Source organism: Schistocerca americana, chromosome X, assembly GCF_021461395.2.
Source record: "Schistocerca americana isolate TAMUIC-IGC-003095 chromosome X, iqSchAmer2.1, whole genome shotgun sequence".
NCBI lineage: Eukaryota > Metazoa > Arthropoda > Insecta > Orthoptera > Acrididae > Schistocerca > Schistocerca americana.
The window spans coordinates 301775947-301787807 of record NC_060130.1 but is presented as its reverse complement, the minus strand read 5'-3'; the positions used below and the strand labels follow the sequence as shown (position 1 = coordinate 301787807).

At 44.4% G+C, this 11861-nt stretch overlaps 1 pseudogene; it reads left to right on the top strand.

Annotated features, from left to right (window-relative positions):
- The first annotated feature begins 4537 nt into the window (after positions 1-4537).
- On the top strand, positions 4538-4654 carry LOC124557613 (annotated as a pseudogene).
- The last annotated feature ends 7207 nt before the right edge of the window (positions 4655-11861 follow it).

The window sequence follows — 11861 nt, the reverse complement described above, 5'->3', positions numbered from 1 at the left end:
TTGTGCAATAAATAATTGAAAGTGTTCCCGCACTGTATGTACACCCTGTATTTGACATGAGAGTGTGGAGGGAAAAGCCATGGGTAAAAAGCTTAACCTAAACGTCTGGAACTATTTCATTCAAATTTAGGTACACATATTAATTACAATCTGTTAAGAAATACCGTTGGTTTAAGAACCACCAGCCTCCTATTGGGGTGAGCGTGGTATCGTGTATGAAGAGGAGATGGACAGAGGGAGAGGAGAGGAGGAGATGGACAGAAAGAAGGAAAGAGGAGGAGCTAATTGGGGAGAGGGGGAAGAGGAGATGCACAGAGAGAGGGGGGGAGAGAAGATGGATGGAGAGAGGGGGGAGGAGAAGACTGATAAAGAGAGGGGGAGGACGAAATGGAATTGGAGGGAGGGGGAGGAGATGGGCAGAAGGGGGAGGAGCAGATTGACAGAGAAAGGTAGGAGGAAGAGATGGACAGAGAGAGAGGCAGAAGGAGATAGACAGAGAGTGGGCGAGGTGGAGGTGGACGCAGAGAGGAGGTGGTGGAGATGGACAGAGAGAGGGGGAAGAACGAGATGGACTAGTAGAAGACTGGAATAAAGTCGTACCATGTATTCATCTAGTACCAAATAGGATATCTTCAACTGAAATGAATAGATATCACCAAAATCTTAGAAGTACAAGGCTATATTGAAGTCAACAGAGGATGGGAAGAATAATATCAGAGATGTTATCACAGGAAGAAGAGGACAGCGTCATGGATCCATATGATGTTATAATAAGACACATAAGAGATCACATGTGTCGAAGGTCGCGACCCGCAGCCGCTTCCTCTGAGTCTCAGTCGGAAGACGATCACGTTTTACAGTCGCAGGCATCCTCCAGGATGCCGATCCAGTCCTGGAACTTGAAGAGACAACCAATCACTTAGATATTCCAGAAGCCCAGGACAGTCCGCAAACCATACGGCGAAAATTTCCGTTATTTATTTTCGTATGTAGCAGTTGTAGAAAATAGTTGTAGACATTTAGATGGACCTGAAAGACCCTTTGGTGGCTGAGTCCTGCCAGGAATCTGTATTGGTACAGGTGGTGGTAGAAGTAGTGTAGTGAGCATTTACGGACTTGCAAGACTCGACGCAAGGGGCAGCCACTGGCCTCACGGAGTTGAAACTAGACGTAGAAGAGCTGCAGGTTTTAGATTTTTATCATGTTATATCATTACTTGTTGCTTTATTTCCTAAATTCATTTCAGTATATGCTATTTTATACATTACCTATATAATTTGTACTTGAGTTCTTTTGTAAAATGGCAAAATTAATATATGTATAGTTACCACCTGCTGTATTTCCTAATGATCAAGTCATTGTAGTGAAAAAAGTTCATCAATCGTAGTGGCTGAAGAGTGTTGCTGTGCCTGTCTCTTGGCAACCCACGACCAGATGTTTCCAGTAGATGAGAGGTCTGAAGAACGTGCTGACCAGGGCAACTGTCGAACACACTCTGTATCAACAACGAGGGCAAAACATGGTCTTGCGTTATCTATATCTACATCTACATCACTGTCCTGCAATTCACACTTAAGTGCCTCGCAGAGGGTTATACCAGCCTCCTTCAGACTATTTCTGTACCGTTCCACTCTAAAATAGCGCATGGGAAAAATGAAGACTTGAATCTTTCGTTAAGAGTTCCGATTTCCCTCATTGTATTACGATTGTCACTTCTCCCTACGTAAGTTAGCGACAGTAAAATACTTTCACATTCAGAAGAGAAAGTTGGTGATCGAAATTTCGTGAAAAGAGCTGGCCGCCTGTTGCATCTTCTGAGTGTTCTCCCACTAAAACGCATTCTTTAGTTTGCCTTCCCTTCAACACTGTCTACATGATCGTTCCAATTTAAGTTTCTCATAGTTGTAATTCCTAGGTATTTAGACGAATTTGCAGCCTTCATCTTTGTATGATTTACCGTGTAACCTAAATTTAACGGATTTCTTTTCGTAGTCATGTGTATTCAGAGACAACAGCTACTTTTCGCACCATACATATATCTTGTGTAAGTCATTTTGGAGGTGGGTTCTATCTTCTGATGAATTTACGAGACAGTAAATGACACCATCATCTGCAATCTATCTAAGAGGGCTGCTCATATTGTCTCCTAAATCGTTTATATAAACTAGGAACAGCAGAGGGCCTATAACACTTTCTTGGGGAACGCAGGATATCACTTCTGTTTTACTCGATGGTTTTCCGTCGATTACTACGTACTGTGACCTTTCTGACAGAAAATCACGAATCCATCAGCACAACTGAGACAATACGCCAATTTGCTTGGAAGCCGCTTGTGAATAACTCTGTAAAAGGCATTCTGGAAATCTAGAAATATGGAATCATTCTGAGATCCTCTGTCAATAGTACGCATTACTTCGTGCGAATAAAGAACTAGTTGTGTTCCACAAGAACGATATCTTCTGAATCAGTGCTGACTATTTGTCAAAAGATCGTTACCTTTGAGGTGATTCATAATGTTCAGACACAGCATATACTTCAAAAGCCTACAGCAAACCGATGTCAGTGATCTGGGGTATGCAATTCAGCGGATTACTTCTATTTACCTTCTCGGGTATTGGTGTGACATGTGCAGCTCTCCAGTCTTTTGATACGGATCTTTCGTCGAGCCAGCGGTTATATATTATTGTTAAATATGGAGCTATTGTATCGGCATACTCTGAAAGGCACCTCATTGTTATGCTGTCTGGGACTGGAAGACTTGCCTCTTTATTAAGCACTTTAAGGTGTTTTGCTATACCGAGGATATCTGCTTCTAAGTTATCCATACTGACAATTGTTCTGAATTCGAGTTTTGGAACATTTACTTCGTCTTCTTTAGCTGTATTTAATAACTCCGCTTTAATGGCGCTGTCATCGGTAATATTACAATTGGTGTCGAGCAGTGAAGGCGTTGATTGTGTCTTGTAGCTGGTATACGTATTACCAGAATCTCTTTGGATTTTCTATCAGATTTGGGAGCAGAGTTTCGTTGTGTAAACTATTAAAAATATCTTGCATCGAAGTCGGTGCTAAGTTTCGAGCTTCAGTAAAATATCGTCAGTCTTGGAGATTTTGTGTTCCTTTAAATTTGGCATGCTTTTTTCTTGCTTCTACAACAGTACTCTGACCTGTTTTGTGTACCGTGGGGGATCAGTACCGTCTCTTATTAGTTTATTCGGCACAAATCTCCCAATTGCCTCAGAAACTATTTCTTTGAATTTAACCCACATCTGGTCTACACTTACGTAGTTAGTTGGGAAGGAGTGCAGACTGTCCCTTAGAAAAGGGTCAAGTGAATTTTTATCTGATTTTTTGAATAGATACATTTTGCGATTACTTTTGCTGGATTTGGATTTTGCGGAGGTCAGTCTACCTACAACGACCTTTTGGTCACTAATCCCTGTGTCCGTCATGATGCCCCATATCTCCTCAGTGTTATTTGTTGCTAAGAGGTCAAGTATGTCTTCCCAATCATTTATATTTCGAGTGAGCTCCTGAACTAATTGCTCAAAATAATTTTTGGAGGAAGCATTTAGCACAAATTCTGATGAAGTTTTATACCTACCACCGGCTTTGAACATGTATTTTCACCAGCATATCGAGGACAGGCTGTAGTTACAACCAACTGTAATTGTATAGCTGGGTTACCTATTTGAGATGATAGACAAGTTTTCTTTGAACTGTTCAGAAACTGAATCACCTGAGACGGAGGGTCGGTTAGACGAATCACTTATTACTTTATTCCGGTTGTCAAGTATAACACCTACCCGTGCTAACTCAGAGGAACTAGCTACTTCAATTTCGCTGCAAGACAAACTATTAGTAACAGCAACAAACACGACGCCGCCAACTATATTTAATCTATCAGTTCTCAACACCCTTAGGTCCTTTGTAAAAGTTGCGGTACCTATAACGATTTGAACTTCAGTGCTTTCTATTAGAGCCTGGACCTCTGGTCCTTTCCCAGTACAACTAGAACAGTTTACAACTATAATATTGATAGTTGCTATGCTTACCCTCTTTCTGTGTTCGTCCCGCACTCTTTGAGACTGAAGCCCTTTCTGCAAATTTCCTGAGACCCTCTAACCTCAAAATCCGCCCAGTCCATTCCACATAGCCCCCACTACCGCTGTAGCCGCCTTCTGCGTGCTGTGGACACCTGAGTTACTAAGCGGAGAACGAAACCCCACCATCCTATGGCGCAGGTCGAGACCTGCATCGTCACAGGACCGTTATATGGCGCCGGCTGTGTTTTTAATTTTTGTAGCATGGAGTGACCTGATAGTAAACTAGTGATCCTAATCTGTATGTCTGGCTGTAAATGTGACATTAGTATCCTTAATGGCTGATCCCTATTGTTACTTTAGCATTTCTACTGATGATTTGATGATTGTGATGTACCCGATAAGTGCAATGGCCACACTGTGGTTAATTAAAGTAGGAGGAATTTCTGCCCTGAAAACAAGTAGAACAATTTCTTTAACCTAATGCAGCTAAGGGCAACGGCCTTGCCGCAGTGGATACACCGGTTCCGTGAGATCACCGAAGTTAGGCGCTGTTGGGCGTGGCCAGCACTTGGATGGGTGACCATCCGGGGCGCCATGCGCTGTTGCCATTTTTCGGGGTGCACTCAGCCTCGTGATGCCAATTGAGGAGCTACTCGACCGAATAGTAGCGGCTTCGGTCAAGAATACCATCATAACGACCGGGAGAGCGGTGTGCTGACCCCACGCCCCTCCTATCCGCATCCTCAACTGAGGATGACGCGGCGGTCGGATGGTCCCGGTAGGCCACTCGTGGCCTGAAGACGGAGTCCTTTTCCTTTTAATGCAGCTAAGACAAGTACTACAGTATGGCCTTAAGGAAACAAACACAATGTTTAGCCATACCTCATATATTTCTTAATCTAGTGCCTGATGCATTTGAAAATGACCTGGGAGGGGGCTTGAGGTAAAAGACAGAATTCAAACCTTTGGATTTACAAATATACATACATAAACATATATAAAGGAAATTTGAATTGCATAACAAGCAATGTTCTTAAACGCTACTGCCCTTACGGAATGAAGACTTGACTATAACTTAGCAGACAAACAGTGATCAGCATGAGGGGGGGGGAGTCGTGCCTCTATGTGAACAGCGGAAAGGATTTTATAAGCTTCTGTGGGGGATCCAACGTGCTGCAACAGAAACAAGCGTTGCTGAGGGTGAAGAACAATAGAAAGAGTTGTTATTAATTATTCACAGAGATTCGAGGGGCTTATAAACTTAGCCGTGCACTGGACAAGAGCAGAGCGAGAAAAAAATGGATATTAGTTATAGTTATTAATGCAAGATAACGAACGTACAGGTGAACCTAAAACAGGATGGTGTACAGAATTAAGCTTACAACACATGTGGCAAAGATTTCAGCAATTGGTAAAGATTTTAGTATGAAGAATTATGACAACGAACAAGCTCTGATCGCGACCTAAGTAACAGTACGCCAGCAAGCAGTTACAGTGCGTCTCACCGTCATTGCCTCGTGCTACAGCTGTGCACCATATTCCCACCCGCCAACAGCATCTCGAACACGTTCAGACTGTCGTTCGTCCGGTCTTCAACTGCCTCCAGTTCGCTCCTCGACACCCTTGTGGAGGACGCACTTTTTGGCGCACATTCCGGCCAATCAAAGGCCTAACTTCCGGACGCAGCACGACGGCCCAATCTGCTCGCGTCAAAAGCGCACCTTACGGGATCCCTTGTTCACCCGTATTAATCGACAGATGTTCTCGGAACATCTGGAAGCTTCTACAGCCAACTTCCAGCAACCAATGGAAACACTCACCCACAAATTCGGCGGGAAAGATCTTTCCAGCTATGCTCTCCAAGTCACGTACTCCAAGACAGAGAGGGCTGGGGTTCTCTGCCACATTTCTCTCCTTGCTCTTCAATTCTCCTCCCTACTAGTGTTCTATGCATTCCAGCGAATCAGCCCCCCGTTCTTAATCTCGAACAGAGTATAAAATGCCGCATAGCCCACTGCCAAACTAAATGAATGGATTTCTTACAAGACAGTGAGTGTTCATGAAATAGAGACTGCTGAACATTAAGGAAAAGTTAAGATTAAATAAAACACATACCCCACAGATGACTTGCTCTAGACATTGGTCCAAGTAGAAGATGGCATATAAAAATGATGAAATACCTTACATAGTTGATAGGATGTACTCTAATGAAAGATGCACTCAAATAAACATACGTCTTTCACCAAATGAGACTCTCCATTCAGCTCGGTACGAAAGGTCTGCAATTGGCCCTGTCGACGATGCTGCAGATGGCGAGCACTGCTTTCATCTCGCATGTAAGACTGGCCATCTTTACCACTTAAGCTAGATGACCGAAAACAGACTGAATCTCTTCTGATCCAACAAGACACACATCGTTTGTACCGATATGAGCAACAGCTCCAGTCAGCTTCACCATGTGCTCTTCCCACATCTGGAATGACTCCTCCCAGTACACAAACAGAGTGCATACTCGATCTTTTCCCCTCCTTGGCAACCATATCCGTAAGAGGCCCCATTACACATCTGACATTGGAGCCCCCAACTACCAGAAAACCCGCCGTCTATGAATGCCCAGATCTTTTGGGCTGACTGCATCTGCCTAAGGATCTTGGTTACCCACAGACAGCGCCCAGAACCTGTTTGTCAGACGAACCCAGGAGGCCTTTGACCGACCCCCATAAAGTCTTTCACTGCCTGCCACACCTTGAAACAACCTTCCACACGACCATAGGTGAGGTGTCCTCCATCATTCTCAATGTGTGCAGTAAATGTGACAGTCACAGTAATGGACCGATTGGGGGACATGAGGGACATGCTGGATATATACTCTGCATCCCCACGTCTAGCCCCCCACTGTGATGGCCATTGGCAATTGCCTCAAGCTTCATGTCCAAGGTCAGCACCACCTGGAGCTGTGGGCGAGGGGTCAGCAACTCGGCTCGCATCTTGTATGGTGGCAGATTAAATGAATGTCAATTTTGCACCTTACATGAGAGATTTTATACATCATAACAGGAAGGTGAGCATGTCAGCTGACATACTTAAGTGATAGAGCTGATCTGCCTATTAAAATGTACAGCATGCAATGCAACGTACACACTGAACCTAAATCCTACATCTCATTGACCAAGAGAAGAAAAAAGCTGCTGGAGGAAAAGTTTTAGTTTGGGAACAGATGCGAGTTGTGACGTCGCGGCCCGAGTACAACAGAACACTGTTAAATCGACCCGTCGCGAGGGATAACGAATGCGCCAGCTGACTCATCGAGCAAAGGTAAGGAGAGAATCTTTAGAAAACTGCATTGGGGAATTTCCAGATGGATACAAACAGACCAGAGACACAGTAGGTCACGTGAACTGGGCGAGGTACGCTCGTGATGTACACGTGTAACTTTTAGGCATTGGGAGTGGGCACAAAATGTTCGATTGGCTAAAATGAACTAGGGAGAGTAAAGCGCCGAAATTTCGACGCAGTTTGATGGTATACCCTTTGCAATTGGCAGAGATAGTTTCCACAAGATGAAAGGAACGCTTCTATTGGTTAGAAAAGCTGTGACGTGAAGCACAAAAGGACCTGGGGGGGGGGGGGGGGGGGGGGGGGTAGACAGTTTTGCTACAAGAGACAAAAAACCGAAAATTTCGGGGACTCTCCTCTGAACCAACGTCAAGTGCAGAACTGCGTGCATCAAGCTCTGTACGACGCACAGGAGGAATTTTGTGTGGACACTGCGTTCACTTTGGCTGACATTCAGCTAGACATTAGCTGTAGCGTCGTTGAGCTGCAACAGCGGAGAAACGAAACAGCCATGTAGTTAATTGTTCTTGCGAGAACTGAGAGGTCGCTGCTCCATCCATGCACGTGCATATCGCCATATTTCAAAACTAGGGATGAGTGCATGTCTTCTCGCCTAACGAGAAACATAGGACATTTTCTGCTGATAAAATCAGCAAAGATTTTGACTAGCTTTTATAGGACTTTTAGAGGATCAGAGCAGTCATGCAGCTGACAGCTCATCGCAGCTGAGGTAAATACTGCTAGCATAGGCATAAACTTGTTGGTTCACCAGCTTGCGTCCATTGTGAACTCGAGCAACCTTGAGTAATCTTTTGCTCAGCTTGTCACAAAAACTAACCATCCTCCATAGACCTGATTGTCATCCTAAACATTACTGAACTTGTCGTTCAAAATCGTTGAAATGGCTCTGAGCACTATGGGACTTAAAATCTGTGGTCATCAGTCCCCTAGAACTTAGAACTACTTAAACCTAAGGACATTACACACATCCATGCCCGAGGCAGGATTCGAACCTGCGACCGTAGCGGTCACGCGCTTCCGGACTGAAGCGCCTAGAGCCGCATGGCCACACCGGCCGGCGACTTGTCGTAATATTGGTCAACTTCACGATGTAGTAGTAAGAATAATCTTGCAGTGCACCTCCTGGTCAAAATTTGATGTTGTTATGTTCAGTGTCGTGTTATTTCGATTAAACAGGACGTAATGCATTAGCTTAACAACTCTCCTAACATTGTTATGTTACAGCGTATGTAAATTCGTGTACTTCTTTGACAATAATCCTGCATTAAAAACAATTTGTGTGCAGCTAAACAGCATTGTGCTCTGTCATAGAATAAGCGCCCACTCCTTACCCCAGTCATTTATTCTACAGACGCTAACACACTCACAGGGTGTTTTTGCTGACGTCTGATATTAGAGAAAAGGAGTGGGGTGCCACATAATGGCGACCCTGCCAGGATGGCAATTGTTCTGCCAGGACGGCAATTAGTCAATTTAGAAAGAGTAATTAAAATTTGGTTTTGTGATTTTTTTTTGTTTTTTTTTGTGACAAGGTTACTCACAGTATGTGTTTGCATAGTGGTCAGAATACTGTAAATGTGTGACCCACAGAGTAGAAAAAGTTGTATTAATGAGTAAAGAAAAGTTGGTGTTTGTGTAAAAGTAGCGTGTACATGATATTGCTGGCGCACGCGAATTTATTCACAGCGTGTTGAGTTGGTTGGAATTTCCACAAACAGTGAACGGTGTTCTTAATGAACTGTTAATAATATAAGAAACTTTCTATCATACACTACTGGCCATTAAAATTGCTACACCAAGAAGAAATGCAGACGATAAACGGGTATTCATTAGCCAAATATATTACACTAGAACTGACATGTGATTACATTTTCACGCAATTTGGGTACATAGATCCATAGAAATCAGTACCCAGAACAACCACCTCTGGCCATAATAACGGCCTTGATACGCCTGGGCATTGAGTCAAACAGAGCTTGGATGGCGTGTACAGGTACAGCTGCCCATGCAGCTTCAACACGATACCACAGTTCATCAAGAGTAGTGACTGGTGTATTGTGACGAGCCAGTTGCTCGCCCACCATTGACCAGACGTTTTCAATTGGTGAGAGATCTGGAGAATGTGTTGGCCAGGACAGCAGTCGAACATTTTCTGTATCCAGAAACGCCCGTACAGGACCTACAGCATGCGGTCGTGCATTATCCTGCTGAAATGTAGGGTTTCGCAGGGATCGAATGAAGGCTAGAGCCACGGGTCGTAAAACATCTGAAATGTAACGTCCGCTGTTCAAAGTGCCGTCAATGCGAACAAGACGTGACCGAGATGTGTAACCAATAGCACCCCATACCATCACGCCGGGTGATACGCCAGTATGGCGATGACGAATACACGCTTCCAAAGTACGTTCACCGCGATGTCGCCAAACACGGATGCGACCATCATGATGCTGTACACAGAACCTGGATTCATCCGAAAAAATGACGTTTTGCCATTCGTGCACCCAGGTTCGTCGTTGAGTACACCATCACAGGCGCTCCTGTCTGTGATGCAGCGCCAAGGGTAACTGCAGCCATGGTCTCCGAGCTGGTAGTCCATGCTGCTGCAAATGTCGTCGAACTGTTCGTGCAGATGGTTGTTGTCTTCCAAACGTCCCCATCTGTTGACTCGGGGTTCGAGACGTGGCTGCACGATTCGTTACAGCCATGCGGAAAAGATGCTTGTCATCTCGACTGCTAGTGATACGAGGCCGTTGGGATCCAGCACGGCGTTCCTTATTACCCTCCTGAACCCACCGATGCCATATTCTGCTAACAGCCATTGGATCTCGACCAACGCGAGCAGCAATGTCGCGATACGATAAACCGCAATCGTGATAGGCTACAATCCGACCTTTATCAAAGTCGGAAGCGTGATGGTACGCATTTCTCCTCCTCACACGAGGCATTACAACAACGTTTCACCAGGCAATGCCGGTCAACTGCTGTTTGTGTATGAGAAATCGGTTGGAAACTTTCCTCATGTTAGCACGTTGTAGGTGTCGCCACCGGCGCCAACCTTGTGCGAATACTTTGGAAAGCTAATCATTTGCATATCACAGCATCTTGTTTCCGTCCATTAAATTTCGCGTCTGTAGCACGTCATCTTCGTGGTGTAGCAATTTTAGTGGCCAGTAGTGTATTTTGGAGAAATGCCAGGTTATATAGCTTCACGTTGAGTAGAGATCAGGCTCGCGCAAATCGAGAAAGACAGAGGTAAGTTAGACGGTCTGAGATGGCGGAATGATGGAGATCATCGCATAAAGGGCAAACTGAAGTTCTTGATAGGCTAGAAATTGACGTACAAAAAAAGTATCGAGCGCAGGTCACGATACCGAACGAAGGGATAGTGCAGAGGGAATGGTGGCAGTTCCGCGATTGGTATCGCAGTCTGAGACCGCAGTAATCCTAACAGATGACGGATCTAGTGGGTCAGAAGAAGAATCGGAGGACGAATAACTTCGGTACGTTGAACCAAATGTTGTAATTCTGAACCAAACGGGACTGTTTCCTACGGAAAGAATGTGTGTAAGTGCGTCAGCACTATTCACAGAAGTCAGTGAGACGTCAAGTGAAAGACGCGAACGGCAAAATTTACACCAAATGGTGACATGTGTCAATGGCGAAGAGTCTGATAGTGTGTTCGCAATATTGAAGCAACTCACTATTGTTGTCAAGCAAACAAGTGAAACGATGAGAGCAGAGTTAGCAGATTTAAAAACAGAAGCAAATGCAGGGTTAGCAGACTTAAAAACAGAAACAAATACAGGGTTAGCAGACTTAAAAACAGTAACAAATGCAGGGTTATCGGCCAAGAATGTTGCTTCAAATGGTCTCAAATTTGAAACCAATGCTGGGTTCGAAAAAGTCCGCAAAAATCAGGAAATGTTGCGAACTGAAGTTAATGAACAGTTTACTGAAATCCGGAAAGAGGCGGGAGACTCGCGCAAACTAATTCAATCGCTTATGGCTGATCAGAAAAAGATGGGTACTGACATTGACCAGGTGCTGGATGCAGTATCAACCAAAGAGTTGATAATTTAGCACGCAAGGCGTCTGGTAAGGCGCAACAAATCTTGGACGAACTCAATGTCAGAAAACGTTTCACGCGAGCCGCATTAAAAAGATTAGATACACGCATTGTAAACATCGTCACGAAGAATCAGCAGCAGTATGAACAGCTTCGTACAGAAATGAAGCAGTGTATTGAGAACCCTACAGAAAGCTGTAGCGAGGTGACGGAATCATTAGTATCATAGTGGTGGAAAAAATCCAGAGGTAACCAAGTCAATTATGCGATCTTCCGTGGCAGTTGCGGAAACACAAAAAAGTCATGAGATTCCACTTGTAGGTCCACAGGATGTTGCGTCAGTATTTTCCTATCCGAAACAGAAGCAAATGGGAGGAGTACAGTTGAGACAG